Source organism: Heterodontus francisci, chromosome 4 (genome assembly GCF_036365525.1).
Source record: "Heterodontus francisci isolate sHetFra1 chromosome 4, sHetFra1.hap1, whole genome shotgun sequence".
NCBI classification, from domain to species: domain Eukaryota; kingdom Metazoa; phylum Chordata; class Chondrichthyes; order Heterodontiformes; family Heterodontidae; genus Heterodontus; species Heterodontus francisci.
The window spans coordinates 109,188,030-109,202,755 of record NC_090374.1 but is presented as its reverse complement, the minus strand read 5'-3'; the positions used below and the strand labels follow the sequence as shown (position 1 = coordinate 109,202,755).

General features: G+C 44.8%; 1 protein-coding gene across 2 annotated transcripts in view; it reads right to left on the bottom strand.

The window, feature by feature from the left end:
- Positions 1 to 14,726, bottom strand: part of pcsk5b (proprotein convertase subtilisin/kexin type 5b) — a 503,063-nt gene that overhangs the window by 100,252 nt on the left and 388,085 nt on the right. The window lies entirely within an intron of this gene.

The window sequence follows — 14,726 nt, the reverse complement described above, 5'->3', positions numbered from 1 at the left end:
AAATGGCTGCCTCCTGACTTGTATTGCTCAATGTTTGGTGGACAGGAACAGGTAATGGCAGTAGTCAGGTTGATAGAGACAAAAATACTGTTGGGTTCTAAATGGCATCAGTTTCCCCCTCTTTGCATGCATGCATGAGGCTCTTGTTTGTTTCTGATGAAAGTTCTAGCTTCCAGGATTCAAGCCCTCCCAAAAATTACAAGGGATGTCAAAGCAGTGGGGTAACAACCGCTCCATTTTGGGTCTGCTACTGTCCCATTTTTGAGTGCAAACAGGGTAATAGGGAGATGAAAATTGTCCCCATTATATGGTCAGGTAGCACCATCGCAAATTCCAAAATTTGTTTGTCCATGAATCACACCCTAATCTGAGTTTCTGTATATAAAACATGCAGTGGAATTTAATGTCTGATAAGATGTGTTTGTTTGGCTTTGGGTATTGATGGTTAATGACAGATAACAGTCTGTTGCAAGTGAGACAATAGGGGAGACAGTGGTATTGTGGTAATATCACTGAGCTAGTAATCCAGAGGCCCAAGCTAATATCCCAGGTACACGGTTCAAATCCCACCATGGCAGCTGGTGGAATTTAAATTCAGTTAATTAATACAAATCTGGAATTGAAAGTTAGTCTCAGTAATGGTGCCATGAAACTATCATCGATTGTCACAAAAACCCATCTGGTTCACTAATGTCCTTTAGGGAAAGAAATCTGCTGTCCTTACCTGGTCTGGTCTACACGTGACTCCAGACCCATAGCAATGTGGTTGACTCTCAACTGCCCTCTGAAATGGCCGAGCAAGCCACTCAGTTATCAAGGGCAAAAGGGATGGGCAACAAATGTTGGCCTTAGCAGCAATGCCCACATCCCATGAAAAGAATAAAAAGAATTATGTGAATTCAACTGAAGTGCTTTTTCATCATATGGGACTGGCTTTTATTTCACTGCATCTTTCAGATGAATAGGACATGCTATGAATATTATAAAGGTGTTAAACATTTGAAGAACTGAGATCACAAGATAAACCAGAAGAAGAAACTTGAGTGGGTTACGTAGGCATTCAAATGGTGGATTTTTTAAAAAATTCGGTAGCATTGCTTCTGTAGTTCACCTATCCAAAATTATCTGATTTTTTTGATTGTCAATATTCATACTTCCACTGCTAACATCATAATGGATGAGAAATCTTAAGACACAACTATAAGTCATGAGAGGAGTGGGATGGTTTGCACCATTGTACCATTTGTGATCCTAGACTTTGATTATAATGGCCTGGATCTTGCAATAGAAATAACAGCGAGGCTATCACCGCTCACCGTCATTATTGAGTAAATTAGACAGCAATCTCTGGCTTCTGCACAGAAGCAGCAAAGTGGAAATACAGAACTTGTTGTCTGATTTGTTCTGCTCCTCCAGAAGCTTGGCCATGCCAGCACCTTGTCAATAGACTAGCACTAAAACAGATGGACGAGCTGACAAAGGTCGTCAGACTCTTTGACATTAGTAAAACTCCCGGAAGTGACGGTTTACCGGCTGAGTTGTACGAGACTCTGTGGGACTGGATCAGCCCAGACCTGCTGGAACACAAGAATATATGAAATAGGAGCAGGAGCCTGCTCTGCCATTCAGTAAGATCATGGCTGATCAGATTGCGGCCTTAACTCCACTTTCCTGCCTGCGCTCCATAACCCTTTACTCCCTTGCAGATCAAAAATCTGTCTACCTCAGCCTTAAATATATTCAATGATACAGCTTCCACTGCTCTCTGGGATAGAGAATTCCAAAGATTAATGACCCTATGAGAGAAGAAATTCCTCCTCACCTCCATCTTAAATAGAAGGCCCCATATTTTGAAACTGTGCCCCCCAGTTCTAGATTTTCCCATGAGGGGAAACATCTTCTCAGCATCTAGCCTGTCTAGCTCCCTCAGAATATTATACGTTTCAATAAGATCACCTCTCATTCATCTAAACTCTAATGAGTATGGGCTCAATCTGCTTAATCTTTCCTCATAAGACAACCCCCTCATCCCAGGAATCAACCTGGTGAACCTTCTCTAAATTGCCTCCAATGTAAGCATATCCCTCCTTAAGCAAGAAGACCAAAACTGTACACAGAATTCTAGGTGTAGTCTCACCAATGTCCTGGATAGTTTTATTTTATTTGTTCCTGGGATGTGAGTGTTGCTGGCAAGGCCACCATTTGTTGCCCATCCTACAGTGCCCTTGAGGTGGTGATAGTGAGCAGCCTTCTGAACTGCTGCAGTCCGTCGGGTCTGGGTACACTCACAGTGCTGTTAGGAAGGGAAGTTGCAGCTAGACTTCCTTACTTTTATACTCCACCCCCCCCCTTGCAATTAACGGCAACATTCCATTTGCCTTCCTAATTACTCGCTTGCTAACTTTTTGTTTTTCATGTGCGAGGACACCCAGAACCCTCTGTACTGCAGCATTCTGCAGTCTCTCTCCATTTAAATAATATTCTACTTTTCTCTTCTTCCGGCCAAAGTGGGCAACCTCACACGTTCCCACATTTTACTTCATCTGTCAAATTTTGGCCACTCACTTAACATATCTATATCCCTTTGCAGACTCTTTGGAGGGAATTTTATTCTGGCGGCAGGGGCCTCGATATCCGGAGAAACCAATGCCGAGATGCCCTTGTTGCCTCTTTTCTGGAAGGCCTGCCAAATTTGGTGCCAATCAGGCAGTAAAGTGTACAATGGCAGGCCTTCCATAGGATCTGGGACGCTGTTGCTGGAAATCCCACCCTTGGAGAGCAGCTGGCTAGTCAGAGGTCGGCAGCTGCAGCGTGAAGGCAGTGGCTGCTGCTGGAGGTGACTATACCGGAGACCAAGGAGCGTTGCTGGAGACTGGCCTCAGGTAGGTCAGGGCAGGAGTGGTCTCACAGGGTGGGGTTCGCTGGGGCGGTGGGGAGGGGGGCCTCTTCCCAATGCTTGTTCCCTTGTTCAGACACTAAGTGCCTTTTAATGAGGGAAGCTGTGCTTCCTGTGCAGCAACAGGGTCACCCGCCGCATGGATACTTACGGCTGCAGCGGGAAGAGGCCTTTAATTGGGGATTAATTGCCCAGTTAAGGGCCTCAATTGGTGGCGGAGCAGTAAGGCCATTCACCATGCAGCCTGGACAAATTTTGGTGGGAACCCCCTCGCCACCATCCCATCTGATTTTATGCTGTCCCGGTCTCCAAACCCATTGCCAGTTAAGTCAAGTCTGCTCTAGAGTTGGTGATCCAACCTGATCAGACCTGCGCTGTACCGGCTGGAAGAACCCTGATCATCTCGCACTGATCAGGGATTCGAACGCCTGTGTACAGGACAGGCGGGTGGAGGCCTGTCTCATCAGCTTGGACAAGGAGAAGGCCTTCGACAGAATATCGCACACCTAGGTGATGGAGTACTCTGGAAATTGGGTTTGGGAGGGAATCCACAATTGGGTCCAACTGCTCTACACAAACATCAGTTGTGCAGTTTCAATCAATGCACGGAAATCGAAAAGCTTTCCAATCAAATCTGGAGTCAGCCAAGACTCTTTCTCATGTCTTGTTCATTGCTGTAACGAAGGTTTTGCCAAGTCCATCAGGAAGGATGTGGGCATGAGAGGGGTGATGACCCCCGGCAGTGGATGCGCCGGGTCAAAGCCTCCCTGTACATGGATGGTGTTGCCGACTTCTGCTCGGATTCCCTGTCATTTGATAGACTGATGAGCATCTGTGACCAGCTCGAACTGGCCTCGAGAGCCTAAGTAAATCACGGGAAGAGCAAGGTCAAGTTCTTTGAGAACTGGGCCGACTGATCCTTTGTCGGCTTCACCATCAGGTCAGACTACCTGACGGTGCTGGGGATATGGTTCAGAGGGGCTGGGCGTGAACCAAAAACTGGGAGAAGCATATTGCCAAGTGAAACAAAAACTGGACATGTGGGAGCGGTGCTCCCTTTCCATTCTGAGTAGTAATCTGGTCATGAAGTGCTCTTGGTATTGCCTTACATGGCGCAGGATTGGCCCATACCCCACTCCTGCGCCGTGGCGGTCACCTGAGCCATCTTCCACTTCATCTGAAGATCGAAAATGGACTGTGTCTGGAGGGACACCATGTACAAATCTCTAGATAAAAGGGGGGAAACATACCCAATGTCACCCTCATCTTGATGGTCACCTTTGTGTGTGGCTGCATCAAACTGTGCCTAGACGCTCAGTATGCAAACACCAAGGGCCAGATTTTCAAAGCCCACTGGGGGCAGGAATGGCTGTGAGCACAGTTTGAATATCACATTCTTGGAGCTCGACACGGGGTCCTGCCACCTCTGGAACGAGATGCTATTTATAAAGTGCAGCTAGCAGGGAGAGAACTGGTCAGGAGCCTCTATCCAATTAAGTATCTGTTGAGCTCATTAAAGAGCTCATTAACAGGCTTGTCAGTTTCAGGGAACAATTTTTGAAGGCTGGAAATGGGGAAGACACCATGGGTTTGGGGGGGGGGGGTGGGGGGATGGAATATGACAGGGTTGTGAGGATGTGAACAGTGTGGAGGGACATGAGGGCTATGGGAAGGGCTGATTAAAATAAAGCAGAGGCAACAAATCAGATGCACCTCAGTGTGGCTATTGCTGCAGCTGGAAAAGTTGAATTTCTTAGTGGTGAAAGGCGGGAAAGTGGAGAGGGATGTGAGACGGCTGGCTTCACTGTGGCAGGTGGGGTTGGTGGGGAAAGGAGTGGTGAACATTCTATTCTGACAGGATGAGCTGTGAAAGATGTAACTTCCTGGACAGCTGAAGGCCAGAGGAGGACAGCGGGGGCTGCAAGGAAGGAAGGCGCTATCCAAGATATTGGGTGCACAGCCCAAGCGTCAGCTACCTGCAAATGACAGAACACCAGTGCCTTAGAAACCTGTGCCTATCCAGGCAGAAGGTGTCGGACCTGTGTGCCCTGATCCACAATGACCTGAGGACTCACAGCCCCCATGGCAGTCCCCCACGTGCAGCCATCAATATCTCAGGTGCCCTGAACTTTTATGCTACTGGGGCATTCCATGAATTAGCTATGGATCTGCGTGGCATCTCGCAGTTGGCATCTCATTAGGCCTTCAGGCAGGTCAAGGATACCCTTTTCAGGAGGGCAAGGAGTACACCCACTTTGACACAGATGGGCCTACACTGGCACAGAGGGCATTGGGTTCAGCCTCCATCGCTGGATTCCCCCAGGTGCAAGACATCATCACTTTTGCCCATGTGGCCATCAAGACACCCAGCAACCGGCCAGTGAGATCCATCAACAGGAAGGGCATCCACTCCCTCAATTCCCAACTGTTCTGCAACTACAAGAGCTTCCTCCATGTGTGTACTCGCATTCCTGGCAGCTGCCATGGCTCCTTCATCCTCCACCAGTCCAGGCTGCCTCAGCTCTTCACTCCATCCCCTAAAATGCATGGCTGGCTCCAAGGGGACAAGGGAAATCCCTTGAAGAGGTGGCTACTGACCCCTGTATGAGAGCCCCAGAAAGAGGCACAGAGGCAACAATCTGCTTTGCAGGCCAACCACTGAGCAGGCAATCGGGTTTCTGAAGATGTGATTCTGGTGCCTGGATTGGTCGGGTGATTCTCTCCAATACTGTCCTGCAAAGGTCTCGGTCATTGTGGTGGTCTGGTGCATTCTCCATAACATGGCCCTCCAAGAGGACAGTGAGGCCCTGGAAGGAGACAGCTCATCGGAGAGGAGCAGAAGGTAAGAGAGGAAGAGGAAAAGGAGGCAAAGGAGGATAATACTGAACAGAAAGGTGCCCCTGCTGCATGACGGGTGGCCTCCTCCTGTCACCCTATGGGAAGAGGACATCCCCCCTCTCCCTCACAGCTTCCAGCATTAGAGCCTGGTGGGCATCAATGTAGCCAGCATCTGCCCTGCCCCGAGTGCCAGGTGTCCCGCTCCCCTGTGGCATCTTGTGTACCTCTGGTGCTGTGGAAGGCAGGACACACCTCAAGACAGCCAGCAGCCTCAGTGATGGCTGCTGTGGATGTTTACATGAGACCCCTTGATCTGACCCACTATATTTTCAATCCCACTGGCTCTAAGTGGACAGGAAACTCACCTCCATACCAATTAAGGGCTTTCTCACTTGAAAATTGCAATCTAAAATCAGCTTCACGGAGAAGATAGGTTTCAGACCAAAAACCAGACCCAGTTCTTGCTCCCGCCTTCATTTTGAAAATCTGACACCACGGGCTGAATTTTATGAGTGCGCCGCAAATTGCAGTGGTGCACTCTGATCTCACCTGCCCGCCTGCGTGGACTGCCATCCGAGTCCCCCGATATATTGGGCGGGGATTTATTTAAATGGAGGGCGCGGCGGCTCTGTTCCAGGCAATGTTGGCCAGCATCATTTTTAAAGAGCTTCAAGCCTGTAGTAGAATTTTGAATTTCAAAGGGAACGAAAATGTGAAATTAAAGTTATACGTTATAGAAAATCTTCACTCCCCTCACCCAAGGACTAATCTATTCATTAATAGCCCATTCCCTCCCAAAAAACCTTTTATTCAGATCCCGACCTTTCCCCCGACCTTTTAGAACTTTAACCCTCAATCTCTTCCTTACATTCCTCCACCAATCCAAAGAGTTTCCCCCACTCCCCCCCACCCCTGACCTGAAAATTTCACTCCTCCCCCCTCCCACCAACGGAGTTCCGAAGGCGCGGGAATTCCGGCTGACAGCCGTAATGTTGACGTGGGATGGCCGTCGCTACCAGATAAGTCAATATTCTTTAATTTCACTATCATTTGCATATGACAATGAGGGCTCCGCCATTGATTGGCGGTGGGGGTTGCATTCTACTGGCGGCGGCGAGGCCTTCCCAGCATCAGGGGTCATGGCCGGCCTCTCGGAAGAATTTTCCGGGCCCCCCCGCCACGACCCCCAATGCTAGAGGGCTCATAAAATTCAGCCCCATGTGTCACTACGTGTTGAGGTTCTATGTCTCCAGTGTTACAAAGGATGGGTCTGGCCACATTGCCACAGAACACTCCATTCAGTTGGACTGTGCTGTACCACCTGTCCCTTGTGGAAAAGTTTACGCAGTAAAACTTCTTTAACCACAAGCCCATCAGGTAGTGGTCCACACGTAACTGCATCGAGGCCCTGCGGGAAAAGGAGATGATAGATCCTGACAGATGGTTCCCTGTGCAGACTGTCAAACGCATTTTGCTGAAGGCCTCATCACCAGAACTTTCAAACAAGCACCAAGACGTAGCTTGGCTAGAAGTGGTAAGGTCCCTCCCCTTCATATCCTTCATGCACGTCCGGAGTCTCAGCACCACCTTACTCTGCACTCAAGGCTGACCTTCTTCTGGAACGTGTCTTTGCAAAGAAGGTCTGGAAAGAGATGCAGTGGTTTTCTCGAGGTTCATCTCAAGCAGCTCCGTAACGCAGGACTCTGTGCTCTACAGGCTGTTCCCAAGCACACACACCGAGACAAACATCAACTACAGCTGGAGGACCATCAACTCGGTAAAAGACTCTCTTTGGTCTGCCCGAAACTTGTTCATCTTCCAGTGCAAAGAGCTGTCCATGACAGAGTGTTGCGGGCTGGCACATTGCAAGATACAGGATTACGTGCTGAGGGATGCACTGAAGAGTGGAGCAGCCATTGCAAAGGAATAATGAGAAAAGACCACAGTCTCTAAGACCCACCTGCCATAGTATACTGAGGGTCTAGAAACTCCTTGGGCTGTATGCACCAGACAATATAACCTGTAATTATAACTGTAGTGAGGAACCTCAGAGTAAAGCCTGGCCTGGGTTTAAAATTAAAATCCGACCCAGGCCCAACCCGACCACAGCCAACCCGAACCTGACCTGGGCCCGAGTCCTTTAATTTTTTTTTTGTGCCCGACCCGACCCGACAGGAATATCATTCATCCGTTCCAGCAGCAGGCTATTCCTGCAGATGGAGTTGTGGGGAATCATCGGTAAGCCTGATCCCGTGAATTCCTAGAAGCAGCACCGTCCAGCCCGACCTGACCCGAGCCCGAATGCTGGACTCGGAATATAGACCCAACCTGACACACGTAGTCAGGTCTCGTCGGGTTCGGGTCAGGTAGCCAAGCTTTACCTCGGAGTGCCATGTACTGTATTGAAATTGAACTGTATTTCACTTTATGTAATGTCAAATTTGAACTGTTATGTAATATACTTTTACAAATTTTATGAATAAAGTATATTTTTTGAAAAAAAAACATGAAGGGTGTGATGCTGTTGTATTTACCTATGAGATACTCACTAAACACCAGAAAAATTTAGGGCTAATACATTCAGGTGTAAGTGATTTTTTTACAATGTGGTTAGTCTTAATTACTGTCAAAAATATCTTTCGGGCCCTGAAATAATGAAAGAATCATTTTCTTTTACCTTTTTCTGTCTCTTTTATCTCTCTTAATCCCATCATTCTTTCCCTCTCTTTACTTTGCTTTCATACACGTTTTGCTTTGAATTATATTCTAATTTATATTTCCTGGTTTAGGGTCTGTGTGTCTCAGAGAGGATTCTTCAATCTGATTGGTTGAAGTGACAAACTGTTCCTTGGGCTGCACACACATGCCACAGATCCCCTGTAGAGGGAGCTGTGCTGAAAAGGATCTCTAAACACTACGTTGCCACTCAAAAGGCTTGTGGGCAGCTGTAAACATAAAGAACGGCAAGTGCCATTCCTTCACTGCTGACTTCAAAATCTGGGTTTTACTACATGTTCTGTTTCACATAATACATATAATTATTCATTCATATAATTTATTAGAATAAAAAATTTCACAGGTTGTCTTCTGCAGACTGTGTCTTCTAAGCAAAGCAGTTTATGCAACTGGCCATCCAGAGAAATGTGTAATTGGGGCACAAAGCAAACAATTGAGGAAACTCAGACACAACTTTATAATTACTCCTAACTTTCCTTGTCCTTTTACGCCAGTTTATTGATCCTGTCCTGAACACATCTCTGCTCATTATGATGGCTCTGCTCACCCCCAACCCCCCCCCCCCCCCCACTGCCCCAGTTAAAAGAGCCACACATAGAAATTTTCTGCAATTTCTTTGGTTCAAAATGGGTGTAAACTTAATCCTAGGATTTTTGCCGCACTGGAAACAGTCATTTTCTGGTGTTTCATTGCTGCTTTTTGAAGATTGTTTTTTTTTTAAAATGATACTGAGACCTGCACTGTTTCTTTTCCTGTTACTTTGAATGGATTTTTGGTAGCAGTATAATTCACATTAAATATTGAAAAGCTGCAATGATTGCATGCTCTCAAACATGCTGTGCCTAATACGGATGAATGCTAGTTAGATGGCTTGACACTTTAATTTTCATAGTTAAAGAAATATAGAGTGTGAGTTTGGCACTTTCCTCAGACCCAATTGTTTATGCTGATTTCCATTCTTTTTATGGCTCTGGCATGTTAATGAGATTGGAAGGAAATTTGGGTGTAAATAGACACTGGCAAAATAGGCACATAAATGAGCATAATTTTGTGTGTAACTTCTCAATTACACCCCCACAGGAAATTCCACTGCCTGCAGTTTAGCAAACTTCCTTCCAACAGTTCTGAGCAGTCCATGTTAATTGGAATATCATGGTTATTGTTATGAAGATGGCACACGCATTCAGAAGCATTTTAATAAGTTCTTGTTTTACAACCAAATTTTCTCATCTGCTGGATACACAAAGAAGCTTATTGTTGTATCTGGAGTGTAGGCTAATAGACAACAGGTGTGTAAAACTAACTGCCCTTATTTCAAAGCAAGTCAATATGGCTCACAAGACCATGAAAATGTGTTGTACAGCTTTGAGAGCAAAGCATGAGAAAACCCTTCTAGTCTACTATTGAACTGCTGATTGGAAAGTTACCAAACTATTTAAATAGTCACCACTTATTTTAATATTTAACTACTTTATGTTCTCAACAATGATTTGGATAATGATTGCACGTGTGCCATTGACATGGGTATCTCTGCTGGAGATAGGTATAATCGGATGGCTAAAAGCCACACTCCTGATGTTCAGCTTTTGGAGAGCCTAATAATACTGCATGTACTTGGATTGTGCCAATGGTAGAAAGCACCCTCCTGACTCAAGATTATTATTGAGCACACAAAAATTTTTCCAGTATTCAATTAAGCTCAAACTATTTGTTATGTAGTTAGGGCCAAAAAGAGACTTTGTCATCAGTCCAATACCACTTACAGCACTTCTTGAAAGACGTTTTTCAAGTGAAACGACCACTTGCCTTTTCTGGTTCTGCCTTTTACTGTTCCTCTTTGGAACCAATGTAAGAGAATAATTTCTTCCACGCACTATGTGGAACAGAATCCTAAACCAATTCGTAAAGAACAGGTTTACAATGCTATTATGCATAGTGCAGAGAAGAATTAATCCCCCAAGGCCAAAATAGAGCTTAAGATAACTCACCGAGCATTGATTTCCAAGTTACACATTGCTTTATAAACAGTTGCAGGATCCAAATAGCAACCTAGTGGTCAACAGCAACACAGACAGCATTACACCCAGCTCAGAATCATGGCTGGCACTAAAATGCAGAAAATTATTGCCATAGTCTTAGTTGTGGTGCGTGCAATGAGTTGAATTCAAACAGATGTTGGACAAAAATGAAAAGAGTCTGCCTCTTCCCAACTCTGTGCCATACCAGCTGCAGTGTCCAAGCTGAAGTATTCCTCTGGAAAATGATCAGAGAACTCATCCCCAGCACTCTACTTGTAATCTGAAAATCTTCTACTAAAAAGTAGCATTTCAATGAGATTGAAAACAGCAATTATTAAAAAAAAGAGGCACTGCCTTACCAGTGTATGATTCAACTCTTATTATTGCTTCTAATTTTATAAAGATGGCACACGCATTCAGAAGCATTTTAATAAGTTCTTGTTTTACAACCAAACTTTCTCATCTGCTGGATACACAAAGAAGCTTATTGTTGTATCTGGAGTGTAGGCTAATAGACAACAGGTGTGTAAAACTAACTGCCCTTATTTCAAAGCAAGTCAATATGGCTCACAAGACCATGAAAATGTGTTGTACAGCTTTGAGAGAAAAGCATGAGAAAACCCCTTGAAGCACTGGCTACTGCCAAAACCACTGTCAAAGTATCACCTCTGAAGCAGCCCATAACTCACAAAGCTAAACTATATTTCTTGTGCTTTTCTTATCCATTACACAGAATGTTGTCTTAAATTAGAGATTATATTTAGTAATAAGTTTTTAAATATATTACACACATATAACTCACCATTTATTAAAAGTAAGACATTATTTTAAGTACACACTGCTAATTTTCTGGGAAAGTCAAAAAAACTAAACTCATTTATAGGTTTTTAAAAGATAAATAGCGCCAGAATAAATTATACATTTCTTTAATTTATATTTCAAAGAAATTTCTCTCTTTAAGGTAGCATTGGAAATACGATTAATTGAGTTTTAGGATGGAAAGGGCAGGATTTCTGCAGTTAGAGTTTGATATCTTTCTTTCTTTGGCCTCCTTGTCTCGGGAGACAATGGGTAAGCACCTGGAGGTGGTCAGTGGTTTGTGGAGCAGCGCCTGGAGTGGCTATAAAGGCCAATTCTAGAGTGACAGACTCTTCCACAGGTGCTGCAGAAAAAATTTGTTGTCGGGGCTCTTACACAGTTGGCTCTCCCCATGTGCTTCTGTCTTTTTTCCTGCCAACTACTAAGTCTCTTCGACTTGCCACACTTTAGCCCCGCCTTTATGGCTGCCCGCCAGCTCTGGCGATCGCTGGCAACTGACTCCCACGACTTGTGATCAATGTCACAGGATTTCATGTCGCGTTTGCAGACGTCTTTAAAGCGGAGACATGGACGGCTGGTGGGTCTGATACCAGTGGCGAGCTCAATGTACAATGTGCCCTTGGGGATCCTGCCATCTTCCATGCGGCTCACATGGCCAAGCCATCTCAAGCGCCGCTGACTCAGTAGTGTGTAAAAGCTAGGGATGTTGGCCGCCTCGAGGACTTCTGTGTTGGAGATATGGTCCTGCCACTTGATGCCAAGGATTCTCTGGAGGCAGCGAAGATGGAATGAATTGAGATGTCGCTCTTGGCTGACATACGTTGTCCAGGCTTCGCTGCCGCAGAGCGAGAAACTGAGGATACAGGCTTGATACACTCGGACTTTTGTGTTCCGTGTCAGTGCCCCATTTTCCCACATTCTCTTGGCCAGTCTGGACATAGCAGTGGAAGCCTTTCCCATGCGCTTGTTGATTTCTGCATCGAGAGACAGGTTATTGGTGATAGTTGAGCCTAGGTAGGTGAACTCTTGAATCACTTCCAGAGCGTGGTCACCGATATTGATGGATGGAGCATTTCTGAGGTCCTGTCCCATGATGTTCGTTTTCTTGAGGCTGATGGTTCGGCCAAATTCATTGCAGGCAGCCGCAATCCTGTCGATGAGTCTCTGCAGACACTCTTCAGTGTGAGATGTTAATGCAGCATCGTCAGCAAAGAGGAGTTCCCTGATGAGGATTTTCCGTACTTTAGTCTTCACTCTTAGGCGGGCAAGGTTGAGCAACCTGCCTCCTGATCTTGTGTGGAGGAAAATTCCTTCTTCTGAAGACTTGAACGCATGTGAGAGCAGCAGGGAGAAGAAAATCCCAAACAGTGTGGGTGCGAGAACACAGCCCTGTTTCACGCCACTCAGGATAGGAAAGGGGTCTGATGAGGTGCTGCTATGCTGAATTGTGCCTTTCATATTGTCATGGAATGAGGTGATGATACTTAATAGCTTTGGTGGGCATCCAATCTTTTCTAGTAGTCTGAAGAGACCACGTCTTCTGACGAGGTCAAAGGCTTTGGTGAGATCAATGAAAGCAACGTAGAGGGGCATCTGTTGTTCACGGCATTTCTCCTGTAGCTGGTGAAGGGAGAACAGCGTGTCAATGGTGGATCTCTCTGCTCGAAAGCCACACTGTGCCTCAGGGTAGACACGCTCGGCCAGCTTCTGGAGCCTGTTTAAAGCGACTCGAGCGAAGACTTTCCCCACTATGCTGAGCAGGGAGATTCCACTGTAGCTGTTGCAGTCACCGCGGTCACCTTTGTTTTTATAGAGGGTGTGATATTGGCATCGCGCATATGCTAAATATATGTGCATGGTCAATCTCTCGAATCTAGTTATGCTGTTTCTCTTCTTGTACTGATAATTCTAATTCTAATACAGAAACCTCATTTTTAACCACCTTTCTTCTCTTAATCTACCCTTTTATTTTTGCTATTCTGCGCTCTCCATATTTTGTTCAACATTTTGAACACTACATCATATAAATGTAGTTTGATAGAATTCTGAATTAATTTCTAATTCAGGAGATTGGGCAGTCACAAAGAGTACTGCCACTTGTGGGGAAGAGCAAAATTAGAGGCCATCAATATAAGATAGTCACCAGGAAATCAAATAGTGAATTCAGGAGAAACTTCTTTACCCAAAAAGTGTTGAGAATGTGGAACTCGCTACCACAGGGAGTGATTGAGATGAATTGTATCGATGCAATTAAGGGGGAGCTAAATAAGCACACGAGAGAAGGGAACATAATAATTAATTTCGCCCCTTGAGTCTGTTCCATCATTCAATGACATCAGGACTGATCTGTGACATAACTTCATATATCAGCCTTTGCCCCATATCCTTTAATACCTTTGGCTAACAAAAATCTGTCAATCTCAGTTTTAAAATTAATTTAAATAGCATCAATTGCCATTTGCAGAAGAGAGTTCCAAACTTCAACCATCCTTTGAGTGTAGAAGTGTTAACTAATTTCACTCCTGAAAGGCCTGGTTGTAGTTTTTAGACTGTACTCCCTAGTCCTTGACTCCCCAACCAGCAGAAATTATTTCTAAGAACCCTATCTGTTCCCTTGATATCTTTGATCAAATCGCATCTTGTACTTTTAAATTCCAGGGAATACAACCTTAGTTTGTGTAATAAAAGCAAAATACTGCAGATGCTGGAAATCTGAAACAAAAACAAGAAATGCTGGAATCACTCAGCTGGTGATGCCAGACCTGCTGAGTGATTCCAGCATTTCTTGTTTTTGTTGTCTTAGTTTGTGTAATCTCACCTTGTAATTTAACCCTTAGCATACAGCTTTCATTCCGGTAAATCTATGCTGCATTCCCTCTAAGACCAATATATCATTCCTGAGGTGTGGTGCCCAGAGCTGAACACAGTACTCCAGGTATGGTCTAATTAAGGCTTTGTATAACTGAAGCATGACTTGTATTCTATTCCTCTAGATATAAAGGCTAGCATTCCAATCGCCTTTTTGATTTTTTTTTGTACTTGCTCATCACATTTTAATGATCTAGTTTTTTTCGGCCTTCTGTTATGACTGAGGCGGGAGGAGTTCACTGTCTTCCTCTAGTTTCACTTCTCCACAGCTCACAACATATATTTAAATGCTTTACCCAGTTGCCGATACGGCCAATTATATACTCTATTTGTATTTCAGAATAAAATACAGCAACCAGGTTTCTTTAATAAATAACAAAATTATTCATTTATTAGAAAACAAGACATATTCAGTAAAGATGCAAAGCATTAACACTCACAATGAAATATGAAAGTTCCTTTTTTTTTAATTAGCCACACACACATCGGTTAAAGAAAAAATAAAGACGTTTTCTCTGCAGAGATCTTTTTACAAAAAAAAACTTTGGCAA